The 13,526-nt window shown below is 45.5% G+C and overlaps 2 long non-coding RNA genes and 1 pseudogene across 2 annotated transcripts in view; 1 reads left to right on the forward strand and 2 right to left on the reverse strand.

Annotated features, from left to right (window-relative positions):
* Positions 1-6,038: 6,038 nt before the first annotated feature.
* Positions 6,039-6,935, reverse strand: LOC130304858 (uncharacterized). The gene is made up of 2 exons (XR_008854573.1): positions 6,487-6,935; positions 6,039-6,385 (listed from the first exon to the last, which is right to left on the reverse strand). It is a non-coding gene; the product is annotated as an uncharacterized LOC130304858 (long non-coding RNA).
* Positions 6,936-7,909: 974 nt separating this feature from the next.
* On the forward strand, positions 7,910-8,077 carry LOC130345114 (U2 spliceosomal RNA; annotated as a pseudogene).
* Positions 8,078-8,932: 855 nt separating this feature from the next.
* LOC130304867 (uncharacterized) overlaps positions 8,933-13,526 on the reverse strand; it is a 52,312-nt gene continuing 47,718 nt past the window's right edge. The window contains exon 3 of the long non-coding RNA XR_008854584.1: positions 8,933-9,031. This is a non-coding gene — a long non-coding RNA (uncharacterized LOC130304867). The remainder of the gene's footprint in view (positions 9,032-13,526) is intronic.

Here is a 13,526-nt window from a genome sequence, read left to right on the forward strand (position 1 = left end):
TACTAGACAGGTAACAAACATGGTAATAACAATGTCAAGTGAGATTTATAATATGTTATATAATGTTTCTAGTCAGTCAATAGAAAATACAGTAAGTATAAGTGTTAGGATGTATCTCATGCTTATAATGTCATCCTGTTACTAAATTCGTGAACAGCATAATCCTGTTCGTGAGTTTATCAGTACTCATGTATGTATATCAAAGTATATATAAAGTTTGTTTAGAAAAAAAACTAATATGTAGTAACTAACCAAAAATTCTTCAGAGCTTGCAAGGACTCTCATTATATGCAAGGACTCTCTTATTATGTTCATACAGCCTGAATAATGGACATTTGAAAGACTATGCCTAGGACTGTTAAAAACGTTTGTTGCACTTTGTCCCTCTGCCTTAGGGGACAGACGTCGAGGCTGACTTATCTTCAGTAAGGGGGTTTGTGATGTCCCGTTACCGTATTGCATACCGTACCTTGTATGGTGGTCCCCAAAGTCAGAGTTACTATGTTCAGGTAGGGTCCTCCAGGTGGGACAGCCCCTAGTCACCTCCTTCTTCTCTAATTTTATAATGTTTATGTGTATATATTTTATAATGTATATCAATATAATTGCCTTTATAGCGTCGCAGGACCTTCGGTCATGTGACTATGTTGATTCCTCTATGGTATGTTGGAGGACCTTTGGAGGTCCTTGGGTCACATGTTTACCCATAACACTTTGTACAGATAATTGACAGAAGTTTTGGTCCAGTGAGCTTAAGGCCAGCCCCTGCCCATATAAGGGAGCTGCAGCCAATGATGGCTTTCTTGGGTTGCTGCTCTCGTGGATGCCGGACTATCAGGACGGATCTGCGCAACTTACAGAGACAAGCTAGGTCTGAAGCCTGCCGGCCTCAGCCTGAACTAAACCGTGAGTCCTAAACTAAATTCCCGCTAAAGCTAGCGTGATTACTGGACCGAATCTAAACCCCTAAATCCAGTGGATCAGCGCAACAATTACATTCCTAAGCTCAATAGACTCACAAGGTCCCAACCACTGTCAATATCTAAGAGACTTTGCTTGTAAAAAGACTCTTCCTGTTCATTATTGCATAAAATCTTCAGTAAAAGTTCCAACAAGTTTCTGCAAATTGTGGACAATCAATAACTTCCTATCTCCCTATGACAAGCATGCAGAGAATAGCCCCCACCCTGGCGTCATGAATAGAAAGGGTTAACCTTTAGTTACCGCACAGCTACACCCCATATACCCTACAACCCCAGGCTACCACACAAGCACTGTAGATATGAGCTGAGGCAGCAGGGTAGTCTCAGATGTAGGCAGTCTGTTGTATGTCATAGTGCCTCAGTAGTATGGAAATATTGCAAGCACTTTGGCTATGAGCAGGGTAGTCTCAGATGTAAACAGTCTGTTGTATATTATAGTGCCTCAGTAGTATGGAGATATTGCAAGCACTGTAGATATGAGCTGAGGCAGCAGGGTAGCCTCAGATATAGGCAGACTGTTGTATGTTATAGTGCCTCAGTAGTATGGAGATATTGCAAGCACTTTGGATGTGAGCTGAGGCAGCAGGGTAGTGTCAGATATAGGCAGACTGTTGTATGTTATAGTGCCTCAGTAGTATGGAGATATTGCAAGCACTGTAGATATGAGCTGAGGCAGCAGGGTAGTCTCAGATATAGGCAGTCTGTTGTATGTTATAGTGCCTCAGTAGGATGGAGATATTGCAAGCACTGTAGATATGAGCTGAGGCAGCAGGGTAGTCTCAGATATAGCCAGTTTGTTGTATGTTATAGTGCCTCAGTAGTATGAATATATTGTAAGCACTGTAGATGTGAGCTGAGGCAGCAGGGTAGTCTCAGATATAGCCAGTTTGTTGTATGTTATAGTGCCTCAGGAGTATGGAGATATTGCAAGCACTTTAGATATGAGCTGAGGCAGCAGGGTAGTCTCAGATATAGGCAGTCTGTTGTATGTTATAGTGCCTCAGTAGGATGGAGATATTGCAAGCACTGTAGATATGAGCTGAGACAGCAGGGTAGTCTCAGATATAGGCAGTCTGTTGTATGTTATAGTGCCTCAGTAGGATGGAGATATTGCAAGCACTGTAGATATGAGCTGAGGCAGCAGGGTAGTCTCAGATATAGGCAGTCTGTTGTATGTTATAGTACCTCAGTAGTATGGAGATATTGCAAGAACTTTGGATATGAGCTGAGACAGCAGGGTAGTGTGATGGCCTGGGGGATGTAGGGTATGGGGAGTGTAGCTGTGCGGTGATTGAAGGGTGTTTGTTAACCCTTGCTATTCGTGACACCAGGGTGAGGGCTCCTCAGTAATGCTTGTCCTACCACCACCCTTCCCAAGAGCGATAGGGCGGTAGATAATAATAGATTGTCCACAACCGGAGAGTTTTCTGAAACAGGATTAACTTTTACTGAAGATTTTCTGCAAGCTTCATGTGCTGTTACACAGTTAATATTCTCATTATTGTAGATGCAATTTACATAGTGTATTCTGTGACTTGTGTACCATGTATTTTTCTATGGGTAGGTATTTGCTGCCACCTTCTGGCCTATTTTGGTAATGCTCTTGTTCCTCCTATGAGCATTATTCATCATTTTCTTGTATGTAAACTTTTCCCCTGCTCTTCCTGTACTTCCTGTGTCATGGCTGCTTGCATCTGCCACATGTAAGAGGGACTCTTGTACTCCACATGATAAGCTAAGGAAAGCATCATCTTTTGACCGCAGAATACTGAAATCCATTCATTCTGCTGTATTCCTGTTGTGTGATGTTCAGAATAAACCAGCTTTTGGATGAAACCAGTATTGGTGAGTTCAGCTATCTGAGGAGGATTGTCCGCAGTGACCGTATCTTCTTATACAGGCCAGGCACATAGGTCTCACAAGGGTTAGATCACTATCACAACAATCCGAGTTAGAATACTTCAAGAACAGTCTCTATGCATACAACTGCTTTCCTTGGAGATTGACAAAGGTTGGGACTTTAGCAATTTAGAGTCTCTAAGTATTGTGCGCTCTTCCACTCGATTTAGGGAATTTAGTTGCGGTCCAGTAGTCACGCTAGCTTTAGCGGGGAGTAGTTTGGAGGCTGAGGCCGGTAGGTTTTCAGGCCTAGCGTGTCTTTGCAAGTTGCGCAGATCCGTCCTGCTAGTCTGGCAACCACGAGAGCAGCAACCCAAGAAAGCGATAATTGACTACAGCTCCCTTATATGGGCAGGGGCTGGACTAGAGCTAATTGGTCTAATACTTGTGTCCATCACCATTACAAAGAATTATGGGCAACATGTGACCCAAGGACCTCCAAAGGTCCTCCAACATACCGTAGAGGATATTAACATAGTCACATGACCGAAGGTCCTGCGACGCCAAACAAGGTAAGTATACTATACATTATATTAAATATATATTATTACTAAATATATACATATATCAACATTATAGAATTAGAGTAGAGGAGAGGCGACTAGTGTTGAGCGGCATAGGCCATATTCAAATTCGCGAATATTCGCGAATATATGGACAAATATTCGTCATATATTCGCGAATATTCGCATATTCGTTATATTCTCGTTTTATTTTCGCATATGCGAAAATTCGCGTATGCGAAAATTAACATATGTGAATATTGGTATATACAAAATTCGTATATGCGAAACTTCGCATATGCGAAAATTAGCATATGCTAATTTTCGCGTTTGCGAATTTTCGCGTTTGCGAATTTTCGCACGCCAGTCTCACACAGTAGTATTACAGCCTTCTTTACACCACACAAGCTGGAAGCAGAGAGGGGTGATCACTGTGATGTGTACTGTGAAGAAAAAAAAAAAAACAATATTCGTAATTACGAATATATAGCGCTATATTCGCAAAATTCGCGAATTCGTGAATATGCGATATTCGCGAATAATATTCGAATTGCGAATATTCGCGAGCAACACTACAGGCGACTAGGGGCTGTCCCACCTGAGGGACCCTACCTGAGTGTAGTTACTCTGACTTTGGGGACCACCACACTAGGTACGATATGCAATACGGTAACAGGACACCACAATAACACTACTCCCCTCTCCTACATATAGTTCTATATAAATAACACAACTCCCCTCTCCTACATACAGTCCCATGTAAATACCACTACTCCACTCTCCTACATATAGTCCTATATAAATAACACAACCCCCTCCACTATACAGTCCCATGTAAATAACACTACTCCCTTCTCCAACATACAGTCCTAGATAAATAACACCACCCTCCTCCACTATACAGTCCCATGTAAATAACACCACCGTCTCTCTCCAACATGCAGTCCCATGTAAATAACACTTCCCTCTCTTCAACATACAGTCTCATGTAAATTAGACTACTCCCCTTTCTCTAACAAACAGTCCCATGTAAATAACACCACCTCCTCTCTAACACACAGTCCCATGTAAATAATATCACTGCCTCCTAACACACTTACCACTTGCTTTCTGTACGCTGTAATACTATATAATAGTGCAGCCCAGGAGGCACAGACCCTTCCCGATAAAGGCCCTACCCCTAATATGATGCCATTCCAGGAGCTACGGGCCTAATGGTGGTGAGTGATCTTCCTCCTAAACTGCTCCATATAACTGCGGCCTCTTCCCCTGCACAGTGCACTGGCTGTACTACCCGACTGTGCAGGGGAAGACAAGGAAGAGCAGACACAGTCCAGTCCAGCAGCCAAAAGATTCGGGCACAGGGTTGGTCCTGCAGGTGAATTGCTAAAGGGAACGGCGTTCCTGCTGTGATAAAAGTGCAGGGACGCCGTTCCTATGAGTACCTGCAGGACTCAAGCCCTGGCATTCTTTCTGTGACATCCGTTATGTTCATTGAAAGCAACGGGCACATTGTTTGCCTGTGTCCTACAGAAGGTGCCAGTCACTGACAGAATGCAATGGGATGCCTGCTAGGGTTGCCACCTTTCTTGCAAAAAAAATAAATATTGTTCGTGTTAATTTGCATAATTATTTGATGTATGTGTGACATCACAGGAAGTGATAGAAGATATAAAATTCATATGCAGAGGATTGAGATGGCACAGGGACCCTTCCTGTTTGGCAGCTCAGGCCATGGCCGCCAGGGCTGGTGCAAAGATTTTTGTCACCCTAAACAAAACCTCATTTTGCCGCCCCTTTGTCTCTGGCCCTTTGCCTGTCTCTCCCTTATTTGCACCGCCCCCCTTTTTAATGATTGTTAGACTATGTTCACACGTTAGGTTTTCTATGCAGAATTGCACAGGAATATACCGTACGGAAATTCTGGCATCCGCAGAAAGAATAGACATGTCTGTTCTTTCTGCGTATTCTGCTCAGAAATACATTGTCGTGTATGAGACAGCGAATTTCTGAGCAATCTTAACGCTAGCATATTCTGACACCGCTCCACTATCTTCAGGTTATCCGCACATACATTTTCTGTGTGGACATTCGGCCATGTGAACATAGCTTTACAATCAAAACTGAGTAGGAGTCGGCCTGTAAAAGTACATCCTGATGCAATTGGATGTATATTTACACCCTGTACATGATGTGAACAATGGACCGGTGCTTGCATCATGTATGGCAGGTCCTGGCAGCCAGGGACCTGCCAGTAGTGGCAATCATCAACGATCGCTCTAATGTTTGTCATTAACCCCTCAGATGCTGTGATCAAAGCAGATTTCGGCAAGTGCGGCAATGCGGGCATTATATTCGAGGATCGAATCTGGTGATCATTCAAAATGGTGGATGGAGGTCCTCTCACCTGCTTTCCCCGCTCTCCTAAGGTCCCGTTCATCAGAAAAAAGGCTCGTGCATGGAACTTGCTGGGTGTCCTATGGTTACCTCGGCAACTGTACCACCCAGCATCAGTTGCCCCTCTCCGCACCGCATTATGTAGATCGTGCAGGAGAGCAGCTTTGGACACTTAAAAAAAAAAACCATGTCATCCACGTTTTGCTAACACTATTTTTCACACACAAATAAAATAAATGAGTCAAATAAGTTAAAGAATGGTTTAAAAAGGGGAACTTTATTTATTATATATTAAAATGTTTGTGTAGGGATTTTATGTAACCTCCATCACTCACAAAGAGCGTACAGTAACTAACTCAGGACAGGAAAAACCTCCAGAGGGGAGGAAACCTGTAGGGAATCCATGGCTACTGTACTGCCCTTCCTCTGGGCATACTAAAGGAGGTTACCTCTAGAATTTGGGCAAATGTGTCTGTGTATGTGCGTGATTTGAGGGGCTGTGCCTTCATCCAAATTCTTGCTGTAGGTCTGGAAATCTACGTCTTCATCCAACGTCTTGCTGTAGGTCCGGAAATGCTACTCCACATCCTGGAAATAGTGCATCTAAGATAGGAAAATAAAAGATAGATTATCTACATGTTTATTATAGAAAAGCACATTGAACTGCACTAAAGACCTTTTGGTCACAACAATGTGACACTTACCAGTCACAGTAGTGTATATGACTTTGCATTCTCGGTCCCTACAGTGTCCAGCATCAGCCCCTCACTGATGAAGAATGAGCAGGAGCAGTGTTATATCTGCTCAGTGCTGCTCTCTGGTGGACAATGGCTATGACATCACATGTGTGACACGCTGTTACCTCCTGAGAGTTCTATTTCAGTGGTGCTGCTCTCTGATTGGCTGAAAATCAAAAAACGTTCTAATATATTCTGTATGACTGTTATCTAAGGGATTTTGGGCAATTTTTTATTAAAATGGCGCTACTTCCAGTGGGTGCCTTATACTTGTTTCTCCTAACCAGACACTCAGTATTTGTAATATAATTTGGTGGCCCCAACAGCCTGGGCCCATAGGTTTCTTACACAGATCAGTGCAGCTCCAGCAGGCTCATTGAGCAGCGCTGGCTGCCGGGACGTCTGACGAGTGACATCCCTGACGTTGTGGTCTGGAGCGAAGGATGTCACTCGTCAAACATCCCGGCAACCATTGATTTAAAGTGGTCGTGGCTCCTGCTGCCGGTTCAAAATCAGACACCATGGTCCTAGATTGACATACATCACCACTTATCCCCTTTGGCTGTCCATCTGTTGCAAAACTACAACTCCCTTCTGTCGAAAGGGGGGGGGAACACCAAAAATAAAGCAATGTGGGCTTTGAAAAATACCACATATAAGTCGTGTTTAATGTGGCCTAAGCCTAGGAACATATGCAATTCTTGTTTGTTGTTTTTTTTTTTTTTTGCCAAAAAAAAAAACACACCAAAAACTGCCCCCCCCCCCCCTCATTTCTTTTCTCTGCCATCTTTTGTGGAATTTTTGCTAAAAACACTGGGGGGGTAATTTATTAAAACCTGTGAAGAGGAAAAGTGGACCAGTTGGCCATAGGAACCATTCAGATCGCTTCTTTCATTTTTAAAAAGTCCTCTGAAACGTGAAAGAAGTGATCTGATTGGTTGCTATGGGCAACTGGTCAACTTTACCTCTGTACAGGTTTTCATACATCTCCCCCAATGTGTATAATTATTATTATTATTTTCCCACTGGCTTTTCTCAGATTCTTTCATCATGTGACTCAAGGATTTCTATTAAAAACATTGGGAAGAAAATCACCAAAACTTCATAAAAGAAAAAACATGCTCTCGACATCCCACAGAGTATATAGCCTAAAAAGAATGAAGAAAACCCCATTAGTGTCTGGCATTTCATATTACCCTATTGATTCCAACATAACATGTGCCCGCAGCGAGCATGGTGTTTTTTTCTGTCAAACATGCCAAGTGTAATCCCAGCCGAAATTTGTGTTTTTCACAATAAGTTGGGACAGGCTGCAGGCTGCGCTATACATTTGCATAGTTGCGGCATACAGCATGTGTCGCATTTATGCGGCTGCGTTCTGATGGCATTTATGGCTTTTGGCCTTTTGGCTAAGATCAAGTGTAGTATCTGTTCTTATCAGTGGTCTAGTCTCTGCCATTGATGTAGGATGGATTCTGCATGGAGGGGGCAGGTGCCCGGGGCATTCCGGGGCTGGTTCTGAGGAATCAGCTTGACGGCTGCTCTGATGTGACCTGTTCGCTCCAGGTCTCACCATGAGGCTGAGGAGGTTGAAGGCCGAGGTACTTCTGTGCCTCGGGGAGTGGTGACCCTGAGGTGCCAAAACTCACTGGGTGTAATAGCTCACTGAGTGGAAGCACTGCACCACGCACTCTTCACCTTTGGCACTCACCCTTTGCATCCCGGCCTTCTGGCTAAAGAATAGACATGTCTGTTTCTCCTGTGTATTCTGCTCAGAAATACATAGCCGTCTATGAGATGACGAATTTCCAAGCAGTCCTATTGATGGAACGTTCTGCCACTGCTCCACTACCTGCAGAACATCCGCACATGCATTTTCTGTGTGGACATTCGGCAGTGTGAACATAGCCTTACAATCATCACCAAGTAGTTACACCCTACAGACAGGCTGACTCAGCAAGCAGCAGCTCAGATAAAAGATTGCTGCTATTGGAGCCTGTGGGAGACTTTGCGAGAGAGGGACTGTCTGCGACTGCCATTCCGGGCATGCCTGTTAATCCCTTAAGGACAATAGATACAAATGTGTGTCCTGAAGCCATTGGACTTAACGCACCAGGATGTATATTTACATCCTGTACATGATGTGAGCACCGGACTGATGCTCGTATCATGCACCAGAGGCGGCTCTAGACTTTTTGAGGCCTTAGGGAAAAATAAATCTGAGCCCCCCCCCCCCCCCAAGCGCGATAAAAAAGAAGAAAAAAAAGTTTAAAACATTTTAAGAATAAGATTTCCCGCAAGGCTCCCCTACCGAGGTTGACGAGCAAAAAAAAAAAAAAAAAAACCTGCAATGCATTATATCTATCTATCAGTGGGTATGTAGTTTAAAGTGCTGCTTTATACAGCAACTCACATCTGACATCTTCTCTAATTTGCTTCGTTGCCTTCTCTTCTCCATCTGGTCTGGGCCATCATGACAATTTCTTCCACACACAATTTTTCACCATTAAACCTGCAAAACAAACCTATTAGGCTCCGGCTCTGCACTTTTTTTTCCATGAGTGACAGAGGGGTGTAGAGGAGTGTATATGGATGAAAGAGTGGTGTAGAGGAGTGTACATGGATGACAGAGGTGTGTAGAGGAGTGTACATGGGTGACAGAGGGGTGTAGAGGAGTGTACATGGGTGACAGAGGGGTGTAGAGGAGTATACATGGGTGACAGAGGGGTGTAGAGGAGTGTACATGGGTGACAGGTGTGTAGAGGGGTGTACAGAGGGGTGAAGAGGAGTGTACATGGGTGACAGAGGGGTGTAGAGGAGTGTACATGGGTGACAGAGGGGTGTAGAGGAGTGTACATGGATGAGAGAGGAGTGTGGAGGAGTGTACATGGGTGACAGAGGGGTGTAGAGGAGTGTACATGGGTGACAGAGGGATGTAGAGGAGTGTACATGGGTGACAGAGGGGTGTAGAGGAGCGTACATGGGTGACAGAGGGGTGTAGAGGAGCGTACATTGGTGACAGAGGGATGTAGAGGAGCATACATTGGTGACAGAGGGATGTAGAGGAGTGTACATGGATGAAAGAGGGGTGTAGAGGAGAGTACATGGATGACAGAGGGGTGTAGAGGAGTGTACATGGATGACAGAGGGGTGTAGAGGAGTGTACATGGGTGACAGACGGGTGTAGAGGAGTGTACATGGGTGACAGAGGGGTGTAGAGGGGTGTACATGGGTGACAGAGGGGTGTAGAGAAGTGTACATGGGTGACAGAGGGGTGTAGAGGAGTGTACATGGGTGACAGAGGTGTGTAGAGGGGTGTACAGAGGTGTGTAGAGGAGTGTACATGGGTGACAGAGGGGTGTAGAGGAGTGTACATGGGTGACAGAGGGGTGTAGAGGAGTGTACATGGGGGACAGAGGGGTGTAGAGGAGCGTACATGGATGACAGAGGGGTGTAGAGGAGTGTACATTGGTGACAGAGGGATGTAGAGGAGTGTACATGGGTGACAGAGGAGTGTAGAGGAGTGTACATGGGTGACAGAGGGGTGTAGAGGAGTGTACATGGGTGACAGAGGGGTGTAGAGGAGTGTACAGAGGGGTGTAGAGGAGTGAACATGGGTAACAGAGGGTGTAGAGGAGTGTACATGGGTGACAGAGGGGTGTAGAGCAGAGGTGTGTAGAGGAGAGTACATGGGTGACAGAGGGGTGTAGAGGAATGTACATGGGTGACAGAGGGATGTAGAGGAATGTACATGGGTGACAGAGGGGTGTAGAGGAGTGTACATGGGTGACAGAGGGGTGTAGAGGAGTGTACATGGGTGACAGAGGGGTGTAGAGGAGTGTACAGAGGGTGTACAGTGGACACAAGGGACGCAGGGGGACGCTGTGTGCCAGTGCACACGCAGGCTTCCCTTCCCCCCTGCGCGCAAGCCGTTGCGGGACATTTAAAAAAAAATTTTTAAATCTCGCAAAAATCACTGATCTAACTACACGATTTAGGCAACCGCGAGGCCCCTTTTAGCGCGAGGCCTTAGGCGGCCGCCTATATCGCCTAATTAGAGAGCCGCCTCTGTCATGCACGGCAGGTCCCGGCTGCTATCAGCAGCCATTGACCCGCTAATAATGGTGGAAATCAACGAGCGCACTGATGTGCGTCATTAACTTTTCAGATGCCATGATCAATATAGATCACGGCATCTGTGGCAATGCGGTTATCCAGTGATCATCCAAAATGGCAGACGGAGGTCCCCTTACCTGCCTCTGCCACTCTTTTCGGGTCTTCTCCTCTGGTCTGACATCAAGCACACCAGTAAAGAAGATGCCTATGCATAGCACTGAACAGTATTAGCAATCAAATGATTGCTATAAAAAAGGTATTATCAAAATATCTCCAGCCGTTTGGAAGTTATGCAGTAACATATATTTCCCATAGACTTGTATAGGACTTTAAACAAAAACCCCGTTCCTGGCAAATGGGGGTGAGTAAGGGTTAAATGAACTATCCTATGTTTGTTGTTGGCATATAAGTAACATGTGTGCCAAGTTTCATGTTAATATCTTTGGACGTGATCCTGGAACATACACAAATACACACACTCATACATGCATTGGGGGGAATTTATCATTGTATATAGAGCTGTTTTGCGCTATTTTTTTGCGCAAAAATATGCGCAAGTGTTTTTTATAGACTTCTTCATCGCCTTGTCTACGGTTAAGTTTACCATAGAGTATTTTCTACTGTACAATCAAATTTACTAACTGCTTTTTTATTTAATTTTTTTGCGGAAAAAAATGCGCAAACTGCATTTTCTTGCGCAAATATACACCACCCCGGAGGACACCCACCAAAGTGTCTATTTTGGCACAGTAAGGACTGCTACTCCCATCATGGACAGACTCTGTAGTAGTAGTCCAGGGGCTGAGGTGCAGATCACAGCAGGTCATTCTCCAGAGACCCGCTGCGATCCGCATTTATTAACTGTAAAAGCCGGCGGTACATGCGGCTACACGGCGCTGCCGCCGGCTCTTATAAGCACTGTCATAATTCATAATCCCCGCCGCCGGAACACGGGAGCTCTGATTGGTAAAAAGATATTAACCAATCAGAGCTCCCGTCTCCCGGCGGGGATTATGAGATTATTATAAGAACTATACATAGGCGCAGGCAGGCAGTGCAGTGTAGCCGCATGGGCCGCCGCCTTGTATAGTTAATAAATGGGGATCGCAGCAGGTCACTGGAGAATGATTTGCTGTGATCTGCCCCTCTGGCCTTGGACTACAACTCCCATCATGGGACAGAGTCTGTCCCATGATGGGAGTAGTTGTAGTACCGCAGTGCTGAAAGATGGCCCTTGCACATCCCCCGGCTGTGGTACTTTATAGGACTACTACTCCCATCATGGACAGACTCTGCCCATGATGTGAGTTGTAGTCCAGGGGCTGAGGTGCGGATCACATCGGGTCATTCTGCAGAGATTCGCTGCGATCCGCATTTAACCCGATAACGACCACCGACGAGTATCGACGTCCAGGTTGGCGGCCGTTCCCGCACCTGGACGTCTATACTCGTCCATTATTCTCGTGGGTGCTGCCCAGTGCACCCACGAGATCGCGGCAGGGACTCGGCTGTATCACACAGCCGGGACCCTGCTGCACTGCCAGGACCGAAGTAAACTTCGGTCCCGGCAGTTTTAACCCTTACAGCCGCGGTCGGAAGTGACCGCGGGCTGTAAGTGTTATGATAGAGGGAGGGAGCTCCCTCTGTCACTCCTGCAGCACCCCGCATCGCGATCGCGGGGTGCTGTGTGTGGCCACGGCTGCCGAGGCCTGCCGCACTGCCGGGAGTGAAGTTCACTTCACTCCCGGCAGTTTAACCCTTACAGCCGCGGTCAGAAGTGACCGCGCGCTGTAAGGAGTTCTGACAGAGGGAGGGGGCTCCCTCTGTCTCTCCTGCAGCACCCCGGAGCATCGCGGGGTGCTGCTGCATACCTGGGCAGCCGGGGGTCCTACAAAGACCCCCAGGTCTGCCCTGGGTATTACCTGAAAGGACGTGCCAGAGGCACGTCCTAATATGCTGCCTGCTAGTGAAAACTGGCAGGCAGCATATAACTGCAATGCTTTGGAATACTAAGTAGTCCAAAGCATTAAAAAGTGTAAAAATAAATAAATAAATAAAATAAAAGTGTAAAAATAAATAAAAATTTAATAAAAGGGTAAAAATAAAAATTTTAAAAAATAAAAAAATTACAATTTTTTTTTAAATATATATATATATATTAAAAATACATTTATTAAATGAATCTAATAAAAAAAATGCATAATGTGTAGGATCGCATTGGCGGACATCCGCAGCATGTAATATGCTGCGGATGTCCACCATGTGATCCTACACATTATGCAGCAGTCACGGTAATGAGCTCCCTGCTGCGGCTGAGTAGCTTTGTGTGTCCACTCATAGCGGCGAATTTCCCGCCAGCAGTCATGAGCGGACACACTGAGCTACCCAGCTGTAGCAGTGATGGATATAGTCGCCATGAGCGGGTGCTTATTCCCACAACGTGGCGGATATATCCATCAGGAGCCTTAACTGTCACAGACAGACGCGTTATACTGCCAGCCGACCAAGGACCAATCAGAGTGGTCCCTGGTGCAGCCAATAACTTGTAGGGGTGCGGTATATAAATGGGGTCACTTGTGGGGGTGGGGGTACTGTTCTGCCCTGAAAGCCAAATGGCGCTCCTCTCCTTCTGAGTCCTACCACGCGGCCAAGGAACCATATATAGCCAAAGCGGGGGTATTTCCGAACATGGGACAAGCAACTAAATAAAATAAAGGGTGCATTTCTTTCAATATCAGAAGTGATGTACAAAAAATGTGCCCCCCCCCCCCCCCAATGATGCATTTGTGAAAAATTGCAAATTTTGAATTTTTAACACTGACTTTGTAATAATTCCTGCCAAAAAACGATGGTGTTAAAATACTCGCTGTACCCCCTAGCGAATACCTTGA

The sequence above is a fragment of the Hyla sarda genome, chromosome 1, assembly GCF_029499605.1.
Source record: "Hyla sarda isolate aHylSar1 chromosome 1, aHylSar1.hap1, whole genome shotgun sequence".
Classification (NCBI taxonomy): domain Eukaryota; kingdom Metazoa; phylum Chordata; class Amphibia; order Anura; family Hylidae; genus Hyla; species Hyla sarda.